This window comes from Erinaceus europaeus, chromosome 9 (genome assembly GCF_950295315.1).
Source record: "Erinaceus europaeus chromosome 9, mEriEur2.1, whole genome shotgun sequence".
Classification (NCBI taxonomy): Eukaryota; Metazoa; Chordata; class Mammalia; order Eulipotyphla; family Erinaceidae; genus Erinaceus; species Erinaceus europaeus.
The window spans coordinates 20,618,018-20,630,000 of NC_080170.1; the positions used below are offsets into that span (position 1 = coordinate 20,618,018).

General features: G+C 47.5%; 1 protein-coding gene across 1 annotated transcript in view; it reads right to left on the bottom strand.

Moving 5' to 3' along the window:
* The window catches only part of GRK7 (G protein-coupled receptor kinase 7), a 42,985-nt gene that overhangs the window by 19,102 nt on the left and 11,900 nt on the right, over positions 1-11,983 (bottom strand). The window lies entirely within an intron of this gene.

Here is an 11,983-nt window from a genome sequence, read left to right on the forward strand (position 1 = left end):
CACAAGAGGGGGGTACTTAAATATTCTTTAATAAAAGCAAGCTGGATTCTACTGTTTCTCAGATGTTTTATTTATTCATTCATTGATTTACTGGTTTGAGACAGAGATGAACTGAGATGGAAGGAGGAGGTAGAGAGGGAGAGACAGAAACACCTGCAGATCTGCTTCACCACTTGTGAAGTTCCCCTTCTGCAGGCGGGAAGCAGGGATTTGAACCAGCCATCACTTGCCCTCCCTCTCCCCCCCTAGGTTCTATTGTTAATACCAAGAAATGTACATATGCAGTGGAACTCACATGCCAATGCATTGTAGCACATCAGAAAAGACTGGAGTGGCCTTGGTGTACTGCACCAAAGCAATGGATTCTGGGAAGGAGGACTGGGTGGGGCTTAGGGGAGGTCTTTGGAGTCCTGGTTGATTATGATGGGAAAAAAACCAAGTTGGGGGTGAGAGTGCTTTGTAGACAACCTATTATGGGGATAGCTCAGTCTGGTAGAGTACCAACTTGAATACCTGAGGTCCCAGAGACCAAAGGTTCAAACTCTGGCACCACCTTATGCCACAGCTGAGCAGTGCCGTGATTCTCTCACAACAGACATACACACACACACACACACACACACACACACACACACACACACCACGCACACAACACACACACACATTATAAAAATAGTTCAGCTGATAAGAGTGTGAGACCGACATACCTTAAGCTCCCAGGTTGATCCCTGGCACCATATATACTAAAGTGGTCCTCTAGTTTCTCTCTCTCTCTCTCTCATTGTAAAGTCTCTATCTCATATGAAATAAACAAAATAAATCTTTAGGGAAGAAAGGCTAGAAAGTGTTTAGTTGTTCTTTTATTAGTTGTATACTCATTAGAAAGTGTTCATTATTTGCTTTTTTCCCTTTTATCTAACTGCCTCAGTACTTTTTTTTTAATGTGTGCAATGTTGGTAAAACCTTAGGATCAGGAGTTGGGTGGTGGCGTACTGGGCTAAGCTCAGATAGTGCAAAGTGCAAGGACCCACACAAGGATCCCAGTTTGAGCCCCTAGCTCCCCATCTGCGGTGGGGGTGAGGGTGTCTCTTCACAAGCGGTGAAGCAGGTCTGCAAATGTCTATCTCTTTCGCTCTCTCCCCCTATCTTCCTCTCCTCTCTCAATTTCTCTCTGTCCTATCCAACAACAACAAAAAAAAAAAAAAAAAAAGAAAAAAGATGGATGCTAGAATCAGTGTAGATATGGGGCCTCGGCAATAACCCTGGAGGCATAAAATAATAACAAAAACAAACAAACAAAACTCTTAGGATCCTAAATTTTATGGATTTTTTTTTTGCACGGATAACAAGTATGAAAAGCATACAGGACCCAAGCACTAATAAGGAGTCATTGGAAGTGGGGGTGGGGGTAGATAGCGTAATGGTTATGCAAAGAGACTCCAAAGGCTCTAAAGCCCCAGGTTCAGTCCTTCACACCACCATAAGCCAGAGCTGAGCAGTGCTCTGTTGAAAAAAAAAAAAAAATCTGGAAGTGACTTGAGTCTGTCGGGTTGGGCATGAGTCAGCACGGACTGCTGTTTTCATAGAAGTTCATCTATATAATTTGGGTGACCAGATGTTCCGGCTTACTTAGGACAGTCCAGTTTACATCTGTTGCCCTGGCATTTTGTCCAGTGCTACATCCGTCCAGACAGAAGGATCCTGTAAGTTCCTCTGAGGCTCAGGTCTTACTCATCTCTGTGTCCAAACCAGGTACTTACTGCAGGGCCTCACTTGGTGCAGACCAAGAAAACATTTGCTAAATAAACAACAGGAAAGCCGGTAACTAGATGTTTCCCATTCACTGTCCAACAAGTCCTGAGCTGTGCCCTGCAGTGATTTCTGGGAGTCTGACAACTTAAAAAAAATTTTTTTTAAATGATTTTGTTATTTATTGATGAAAGATAGGAGAAGAGAAAGAACCAGACATCATTCTGGTACACGTGCTGTTAGGGATTGAGTTCAGGACCTCATACTTGAGGGTCCAATGCTTTATTTACTGTGCCACCTCCCTGGCCACAATCTGAAAACTCTTGCTGCTGAGGGGACTCAGACTAGTGGGGACAGGAGAGTAAATGCCATGATGGAATGGAAGTGCAGATAGGCACTGGGAAGCCAGAGTGGTGTGTGTGTGTGTGGGGGGGGGATGACATCACTGAAGAGGGACAGTTGAGCTGAATCACGAGGCAGGAATTTGACTCTCCAGAGAACATGCAAGATAGAACCAACAAGTAGGTGAGATGTTATTATTGTTTTGTTATTATTTTTATTTTTGATAGAGAGAGAAATTGAGAAGGAAGGGGGAGATAGAGAGGAAGACAGAGGGTGCTGGGTGAGCACACACATTCCATGCTCAAGGACCTGGGTTCAAATCCTCAGTCCCCACTTGCAGGTAGGAAGCTTTACAAGCAGTTAAGCCGTGCTTCAAGTGTCTCTCTTTTTTATTCTCTCTCTAGCTCCTTTTTCTCTCTCTCAACTCCTCTCTGTTCTATATAAACAATAAATCAATCAAAATTCGAGAGAGAGAGAGGGAGAGAGAGGGAGACACCTGCAGCACTATTTTACCACTCATGAAGCTTGTGGGGAGTGGGAGCTTAAACCTGAGTCCTTGTGCATGCTAATGTGTGTGCTCAATCAGGTCAGTCACCACCGACCCCCTATTTCTTTATCTTAACCAGAGCACTGCTCAGGTCAGGCTTATGGTGCTGGGGATTGAACCTAAGACCTGTGGTGTTTCAGAAATGAAAGTCTTTTGCATAACCGTGATGCTACTTTACCAGCCCTAGGGGAACTTTAATAGATTCGGCTTTTTTGTTTGTTTGTTTTTTCTTTTTCTTTTCCACCAGAGTTATTGCTAAGGTTCAGTGCATGCAATGAGACACCACTGCTCCTGGCAGCCACTGTTTTTTCTTCCTTTCTTTTCTCTCTTCTTCTTTCCTTTTCTTTCTTCCTTTCTTTCTCTCTTCCCCCTTTCTTTTGATAAGACAAACAGAAATAGGAAGGAGGGAGAGAGCCACAGAGAAAAAAAAAAATACCTGCAGCACTGCTCCAGCACTCATGAAGCTGCCCCATGGCAGATGAAGCCCAGGGTCTTATACTCAGGTCCGCACATATGGTAACATGGTCCAGTTCACTGACTTTAGGACGTTTCCCCAGGAGATACTCTGCTATACATAGCTACACTCAGTCACATATATGCTCCTGCAATGTTTTATTTGTGTGTGTTCATGAGGGTCGGTGTGTTTTGGCTGTTCCCCAGCCCTGTGCTCCCACATCACTGGCCACAGTGATGCTCTTTGGTGTGGGACTTCGCTCAGCCATCGGCTGGGCTCCATCCAAAAAGCATTAGCTATCGGGGCTGGGAACTTCTCTCTTATTATTTCTCTGATCATTCATTCCCTTCTATTTTCTTTATTTCCTCTCTTGCTTTATCTTTGAAAATTCAGAACATATCTCTTTTTTATTATTATTTGGTATTACATCCCATATTTTTTTGCAGCTATTTTTATTCCCTTTTATTGCTCTTGTTGTTTACTGTAGTTATTACTGTTGTTATTTATGTCGTCATTGTTAGATAGGACAGAGAGAAATGGAGAGAGGAGGGGAAGACAGAGAGAGGGAGAGAAAGATAGACACCTGCAGACCTGCTTCACCACCTGTGCAGTGACTCCCCTGCAGGTGGGGAGCCGGGGGCCCGAACCGGTCCTTGTGCTTTGCGCCACATCCTTGTGCTTTGCACCATGTGCGCTTAACCCACTGCCCTACCACATGACTTCCACATCCCATATTTTTTATCACTTAAAAATATTTGTTTCAGGAGTCGGGCAGTAGCACAGTGGGTTAAGCGCACATGGCGCAAAGTGCAAGGATCCCAGTTTGAGCCCCCGGCTCCCCACCTGCAGGAGGTCACTTCGCAAGTGGTGAAGCAGGTCTGCAGGTGTCTGTCTTTCTCTCCTCTTCTCTGTCTTCCCCTCCTCTCTCCCTTTCTCTCTGTCCTATCCAAGAACAACAGCTATGACAATAACTACAACAAGCCCAACAAGGGTAACAAAATGGGAAAAAAATCCTCTAGGAGCAGTAGATTCATAGAGTTGGCAGTCAGCTGAGGTAAATAACAAACACCTCATCACAGACCCCTGCAAGCGTCAACCCGGCTTTGACCTAGCACGTTATGATTGGGCCCTCCTCAATCGCTATCAAACAGGCCATGGCCAGTGCGCCGCTATGTTCCATCGCTGCGGAGCCAGAGACGACCCGAACTGCCCCTGTGGCTACAGACAGACTATGACCCACATAGTCAACGACTGCCACCTCTCCAGATTCAAAGGAGGTCTCGAAACTTTACATCAGGCTCAACCTGAAGCTGTTGACTGGCTATGGAAGAAGGGCAAACGCTAGAAGAAGTGCAGGCACTGAGCCCCAGCAACAACCCTGGAGGCAAATATATATATATTTGTTTCATGAGCTAGAGGAGGTAGGGGAGCGACGGCGGAGGCCAGGTATCAAACTAGGAATCCCATGCATATAATTCCTGCACTCTACCAGATGAAAAGAGGGAGAGGTAGAGGTAGAGGTAGAAGGAGAGGAAGAGGGAGAGGGAGAAAGATGTCAAAGCACCACTCTTGTACTTTGTGATGCCAGGAATGGAACTGGGAACCACCACCCATGGGGCTTCCTCTGATATTCCGGTGTTCCATGTGATGCTTGAACTACTTTTCAGCCCAACAATTACCAACACATGGCCAATATTGTCTTATCACCCACTCCCACTGCCCCAGGTTCTCCTAGACTTTATAGCATTTCTAAGTATTTTAATACGAATCATTGAAAGATAAAGCCACTTAAGATTGAAACAGGAAGCCAGGAGGTAGCACAGAGGGTTAAGTGCACCTGACCTGTGTAAGGATACCAGTTCAAGCCTGAGGCTCCCCACTTGCAGGGGAGTCGCTTTACAAGTGGTGAAGCAGGTCTGCAGGTGTCTTTCTCTCCCCCTCTGTCTTCCCCTCCTCTCTCTATTTCTCTCTGTCCTATCCAACAACAATGACAGCAATAACAACAATGATAAACAACAAGGATAGCCTCTATAAGCGGTGGATTCATAGTACTTGCACTGGGCCCCAGCAATAACCCTGGAGGCAAAAAAAAAAAAAGAAAGAAAGAAACGGGGTTGGCTGGTAGCGCAGTTAAGTGCATGTAGTGCCAAGCACAAGGACCAGTGCAAGGATCCCTGTTCGAGCCCCCTACAGGGGTGAGGGTCACCTCACAAGCAGTAAAGCAAGTCTGCAGGTGTCTGTCTTTCTCTCCCCCTCTCTCTCTATCTTCCCTTCCTCCTCTCTCAATTTCTCTGTTCTATCCAACAGCAATAACAGCAGTAAAAACAGCAACAATAACAACAACAATGGAAAAAATGGCCACCAGGAGCCGTGGATTCAGAGTACAGATACTCAGCCTCAGCAATAACCCTGGAGGCAGCATAATGGTTATTCAAAAAGACTGTCATGCCTGAGGCTCTGGGGTTCCAAGTTCAATCCTCAGCACCACCATAAAGCAGAGCTGAACAGTGCTCTGGTAAACAACAAAATCAAATCAATGAAACCAAAGCACTACAATACCCTCATCCGCCATCTCTAACAGGTGTACTATTCCTGACTTCCCTGACTTCTTTTTCAACATTTTTTGAGATTATTTTCCAAGTTGTTCTGCAAGTGAATTTGAGCTTTTTTTTTTTTTACTTCAATATGCCTTTCTGTCTTTCTTCATCTCCATGTTTTTGTTTTGTTTGTTTGTTTATAGTATCTGTTCTTGTTCTGTGGATGCAGCAACTTCCACTAAATATCAGAATATACTAATTTAGCTTTTTTAAATTTTTTTTATTTTTATAAATTTTTTTTCTTTTTCTTTTTTATTATTTATTTATTTATTCCCTTTTGTTGCCCTTGTTGTTTTATTGTTGTAGTTATTATTGTTGTTGTCGTTGTTGGATAGGACAGAGAGAAATGGAGAGAGGAGGGGAAGACAGAGAGGAGGAGAGAAAGACAGACACCTGCAGACCTGCTTCACCGCCTGTGAAGTGACTCCCCTGCAGGTGGGGAGCCGGGGTTCGAACCGGGATCCTTATGCTGGTCCTTGTGCTTTGCGCCACCTGCGCTTAACCCGCTGCGCTACAGCCCGACTCCCCTAATTTAGCTTTTTAAAAAGTTCTCTTCTACTTCCTTGATTATTCCTCTTTACTACAAGTTTCTTTCTTCCATTTGTTTTGGCATTTCTTTCTTCTGGAGGGCTTTTTAAAATTTTTCTTTCTTCCCCAAATGATAATTGATTACTGATATTTAAGAGTGTGACACCCTACTTAGACTTAGATACCCTCCTCTCCTACTTCCTATTACAGCTCTCTCACTCCAAAGCTAACCTCATCAAAGCAAGGACTGCAAAAGCTGAATAAGGGCAAGAGACTGGCATACTTTAACGATGACTCTTTAGTCACTATCAGGCCACTCCATCAGCTGGGGTCCTAGTCAGGGAGTTCTGAGATTCCCAAACAAACATGATGGGCCTAGACCTCAAACAAATCCCTCTCTCCATTGTTACCGGTCATTCCTAGCAGGAACAACACAATAGACCCTTTCGTGGGCCCCCATAGGACCTTGCCCTCAACTTGGATCAACAGTGGTAGAGAATGTTCCATCCTCTGAAGGGAGGCTGGACAATATACTCTATGCTACACCTGAGGAAGATGGGTCCTGATATTGGGGCAGCTTGAAATGTTCCTACTTATGACCACAGAATGTGAGCTCAGATCTACAGGCCACATAGGCTCCTAAGCTGAATATGGGTCCCAGACCAGATCAAATTGATGGGGTTTACAGTCAACAATATTTATACACATTTCCCACATTTGGGAGCTACTCTCTTCCCTGATCCAGCTTTCTGGTCCTTCTGCCAGCCATGACATCACCTCCCCAGACAATAATTAGGATTCACCTCCATATCAGATTTCAGGCTCAGGCAAAAAAACAAAAAACAAAAAAACTAGTATAGCCACAGGCCCTTTGGAATATAACTAAAATATGCCTGCTAGCTATCTACAAAATGGAGGGGCCCCCAACTCTTCATCTGCACTATTCTAGCCCTTAAATTCGTGATTGATCAACAGTTTGTTTGGCTTTGTATGTTAACTCTATTTTCAACCACCAGGTTCCAGATGCTAGCATGATGCAGACCAGACTTCCCTGGACAGACAATCCCACCAATGTTTCCTGGAGCTCCACTTCCCTAGAGCCCTTCCCCACTAGGGAAAGAGAAAGACAGGCTGGGAGTATGGATCAACCAGTCAACGTCCATGTTCAGTGGGGAAGCAATTACAGAAGCCAGACCTTCAACCTTCTGCATCCCATAATGACCTTGGGTCCATACTCCCAGAGGGTTAAAGAATAGGAAAGCTATCAGGGGAGGGGATGGGATAGAGTTCTGGTGGTGGGAACTGTGTGAAGTTGTACCCCTCTTATCCTATGGTTTAGTCAATATTTCCTTTTTATAAATAAAAAATTAAATAATTTTTTTAAAAAAGTGTGACACCAAAAAGCTGACTAGAAGCTTGTCAACAGGGAGTCGGGCTGTAGCGCAGCGGGTTAAGCGCAGGTGGCGTAAAGCACAAGGACCAGCATAAGGATCCCGGTTCGAACCCCGGCTCCCCACCTGCAGGGGAGTCGCTTCACAGGCGGTGAAGCAGGTCTGCAGGTGTCTATCTTTCTCTCCCCCTCTCTGTCTTCCCCTACTCTCTCCATTTCTCTCTGTCCTATCCAACAACGACAACAACAATAATAACTACAACAATAAAACAACAAGGGCAACAAAAGGGAATAAATAAAATAAATATTTAAAAAAAAAAAAAAAAAAAGAAGCTTGTCAACAGTTGTGTTTCTCTGTAGGGTGATCCTGCCAAGCTCTTTCTTTCATGAGGAATTCCACCTGGGTGTTTCCTTTTAGGAACTTAATTTCCTCATAAAGAGATCCTCTGAAACCCATTCTGGACAGGGTTGACCAGCTGGCCTTGATGCTGGGTGCCGAACTAGGGAGAGAATTGGCTATGTCTGTGGGTACAATTCCACTCTCTATAAAGTTTCAGTTGGGCCATATCCTGAACCAAATTTCTTTCTGGTTCTGGCTCTTCTTCCTGGGTGGGAGAGGCTTCAAGAAAGATTCTAAGACTCTAAGGGGCTGGGCACACTTTACCATGCTCAAGGACCCAATTCAAGACCTCCCACCCCACCCCCTGCAAAGGGGGCAGTTTCCTGAGTAATGAAGCAGGGCTACAGGTGTCTCTCTCTTTTTTTAAATTATCTTTATTTATTAATTGGATAGAGACAGTCAGCAATTGAGAGGGAAGGGGGAGGTACCTGCAGCCCTGCTTCACCACTCAAAAAGCTTTCCCCATGAAGGTGGAGACCGGGGGCGGGGGGATCAAACCTGAGTCCTTGTGCATTGTGACATGTGCACTCAACCAACTGCTCACCATCCAGCCCCCGGTATCTCTTTTTATCTATCTCCCCACTCAATTTCTCTGTGTCCTATCAAATAGAAGAAATATAAAGAAAGAAGTTTTCTAACAAGCTGATGTTCAGATGGTGGGGAATGAAGAGCTCTCCTCGACCCAGTTTATGGTGAGTTTCTTACTGTGTGGCAGCCATCCAAACAGCAGATTTCAGAAGCAAATGACATGAAGGATTAAAGTCCCTAATCAGCACAATGGATAAGCAGCAGCTTCTCTGTAAGGTGGGGGGATCAGGGGGGTGTGGAGTGGAGAGGAGATTTGTCCAGAACAAGGGACTGTGACTCACAATGGGAGAAAAACCAGAAGTAACAACAGACAACACTTACTGGGGACTAAATGCAAGCTAAATATGCCCTTGGACTAGGAAGAGATGGAAGAGGTGCTACACCAGATTTCAGATTTCAACACTTTAGGCCTCAGAGGTGGCAGGTTCAGTCCCTGGCACCACTATAAGGAGATCTGAGCAGTACTCTAGTCTCTGTCTCTCTGTCTCTGCTTCTCTTTCTCTCATGAAGAAAAATTTCTAAAATTATATTCTTACATGCTTTACATGATTTTGCTTGTTCAACTTAGGGAAGAATCCTATGAAATAAATTATCCCTCTCTCCCAAATTTGTAAATTCGAAAAACTGAACCACAGTTTAATCTTACCACCAAGCCTGAACTTGGAACTAAGAGATTTCTTTTCCTTATTATTATCTTTATTTATGGGATAGAGACAGCCGAAACCCAGAAGGTAGGGGGAGATAGAGGGAGAGAGACAGAGAGACACCTGCAGCACTGTTTGTCTACTTGCAAAGCTTTCCCCCTGTAAGTGGGGACTGGGGCCTTGAACCTGGGTCCTTGTGCACTGTAACATGTGTGCTCAACCAGGTGCTCCATCACCCAGCCCCTGAACCAAGAGATATCTGTGACAGGCAGGTGAAGTAGGTTTTGTTTGTTTTTCCCAGAGCACTGCTCAGCTCTTGCTAAATGGTGGTGCTGGGGACTAAAACTGGAACCTTTGGTGCCTGGAGTACAGAAGGCTCTTTGCATAACTATTATGCTATCTCTCCAGCCAGGTTATTTTCTTGCTCTACACACTGCCTTCAGAATTTCTTTTCTTCTCATAGAATTCCCTTTCCCTGTCCACATCTACAAAGTAGGTTAGGGTTAAGGCTCAGGGTTGAGGCTAGGGTTAGTGTGAGAAGTTAGGATTGTGGGGCCAGGTGGTGGTGCACCTGGTTGAGCGTACATGTTACTATTCGCAAGAACCAGGATTTGAACCCCCAGTCCCCACCTGCAGGGGGAAAGCTTTTCGAGTGGTGAAGCAGTGCTGCAGGTGTCTCTCCCTCCCCTCTTGATTTCTGGCTGTCTCTATCCAATAAATAAAGATAATAAAAAAGAGAAGTTAGGGTTGCAAAATCTTTGTGTTGGTTTTATGCTGCTTTCTTTTCCTTTCCCAAGAATTTTTCCATTCTCTGTGTCTCTGCTCCTCAAACTGCTCCCCACTGCAGAGGCTGACAGACCCCAGCTGTGTCCCAGGACCCTAGGAAAGGAGAGAAGACATAGCTGGCCACCTCTTGGGGGGGGGGATGCCTGGAGAGAGCAAGAAACCCAGGCCAAGCCTCCTCCAACTCACCCCAAAGAACGTTCAGGACTAAATGTACCTCCTGGCCCTAAAGACCGAGAACATCAGGGGTGGACTTCTGCAGCCCGGAGGTGCAGCACTGGGCAAGAGAAGATGGAATTCCAGATGCCCGCCAGCGTGAAAGCACCCACATTCCACTGCAGCCTCCAGCTGAAAAAATTAATTGCCTGCCCTCTCTGCCTTGTCTTCTGCCAGGGAGCCGCCTCCTGGGAGCTGAGAGGGAGGAGGGTCTGTCCAGGCAGCACAGGGCCAGGCTCCTTAACTCCTGCGGGAGCAAAGACCAGAAGGTCAGAATTGCAATCACCAGGGAACTGCAGGGAAGGCCCCAGGCCCCTTGGGACAGGCTGTCTGGGTGTTTTCTCTTTAGCCCCACACCATCAGCAGAACAAGAACCAGTCAATGCCCCCCCCCGGGGGGGGGCGGGGCAGAAGCGGCAGCCCTCAAGGGATCTAGGGGTCTGGCCAGTGGCTGCACCTGTTACCTCCTCTCCTGCTTTTGCATTTGCAGCTGGGACACTAGTACACATCCCTCCTCCCCATCCATAGGTGCTGCCACCACTCTCACCCGTGGGAGCAGATTGGCAGGGCTGGGGCTGGACAGACAGCAGTGTAGACTGTGACCTTGGCACTGATGAGAGCAGGGAGCTGGCGTGGGGGTACAGGTCATGTCTTAACAGACACCCCCCCCCCCAGGAGTCAAGCCTGGGTTGGCAGGTGAAGGGCCTTCAAATTCAAGGGCAGCAAGTCACCCATGACTACTGTGGAGCCTGAGAAGCTGGGCACCTGGCAGGGCAACACGGAGAGGAGGGCCAGGCCAGGTGGGACGGGTGCTGGAGAAGACAGAGCACCCCAGTACACCCCCCTCACCCCCTCCCCCGCCCTGCAGAGCCAGAAACTGCTGGCCCGCCCCCACAAACCAGACCCGCTCGACAGCACAATGCAAACACGCGAGGGAATCAGCAGGCACATCTTTTGTTTGCCGTGGCAGCAGAACTGTTGAGCAGGGGAGAAAAACACGCTGAGCTTAGCGCTCTCAGCTGTTTCCTGGGGCTCGCTCCTTCCTCCCTCCGAGGGGGGCCTGGCTGCTTTGTTCTCGTTCCCAGCTGCTCCTCTGTGCCTTTAAGCGGTGGCCTTTGCAGACCTCCGAGGACAGCGGCCAAAGACCCCGGGGGACCAGGCTCCGAGGCTCCCAGGCTCCTCCCCGTGGGCCCCGGGCTGCACCCCACACACACCAGGCCGGCTTTACTCATTCCTCACCCAGTTCTGGGGGGGGGATGACGGACGGGTGGGGGGCATGGAGGGGGTACAGGTGGGGGTGCCAGTCACTTTCATCAGTGGTGACTCCCTGTCTTCTTTGGCATTCCTGGGGTGGGAGTGGAGGCCACCTGCAATCACGCTTTCTGCAGCTACCTAGTCTGGTGTGTGCGCTGGGGTTCAGAGCCCCCCTCCTATGGCCACCCGCCCCTGAAGGCTTCACTCAGAGAACTGTGGTGACAGTGACAGCCTGAGTCATGGTGCCAGCCCTGGGGCGGGGGGGGGGGGGGGGGGGGTGTGCTGTGCAGGAGCTCTCTGTGGGTGGCAGCGGGGTTCAGGCTGTGTCTCAGGAAGAAACCGGGAGCTGGTCGGGGCCTCAGATTGCCGGCTGGGCTGCACGGGATCAAAGGGCAAGAGCTCTAGAGGTTCCTGGGCCCCACCCAGCAGCTGCTAGACCAGTTCGCAGAGGTGCTTACAGACCCTCAGAATAAAGCCAGCTTGGCACTCCAT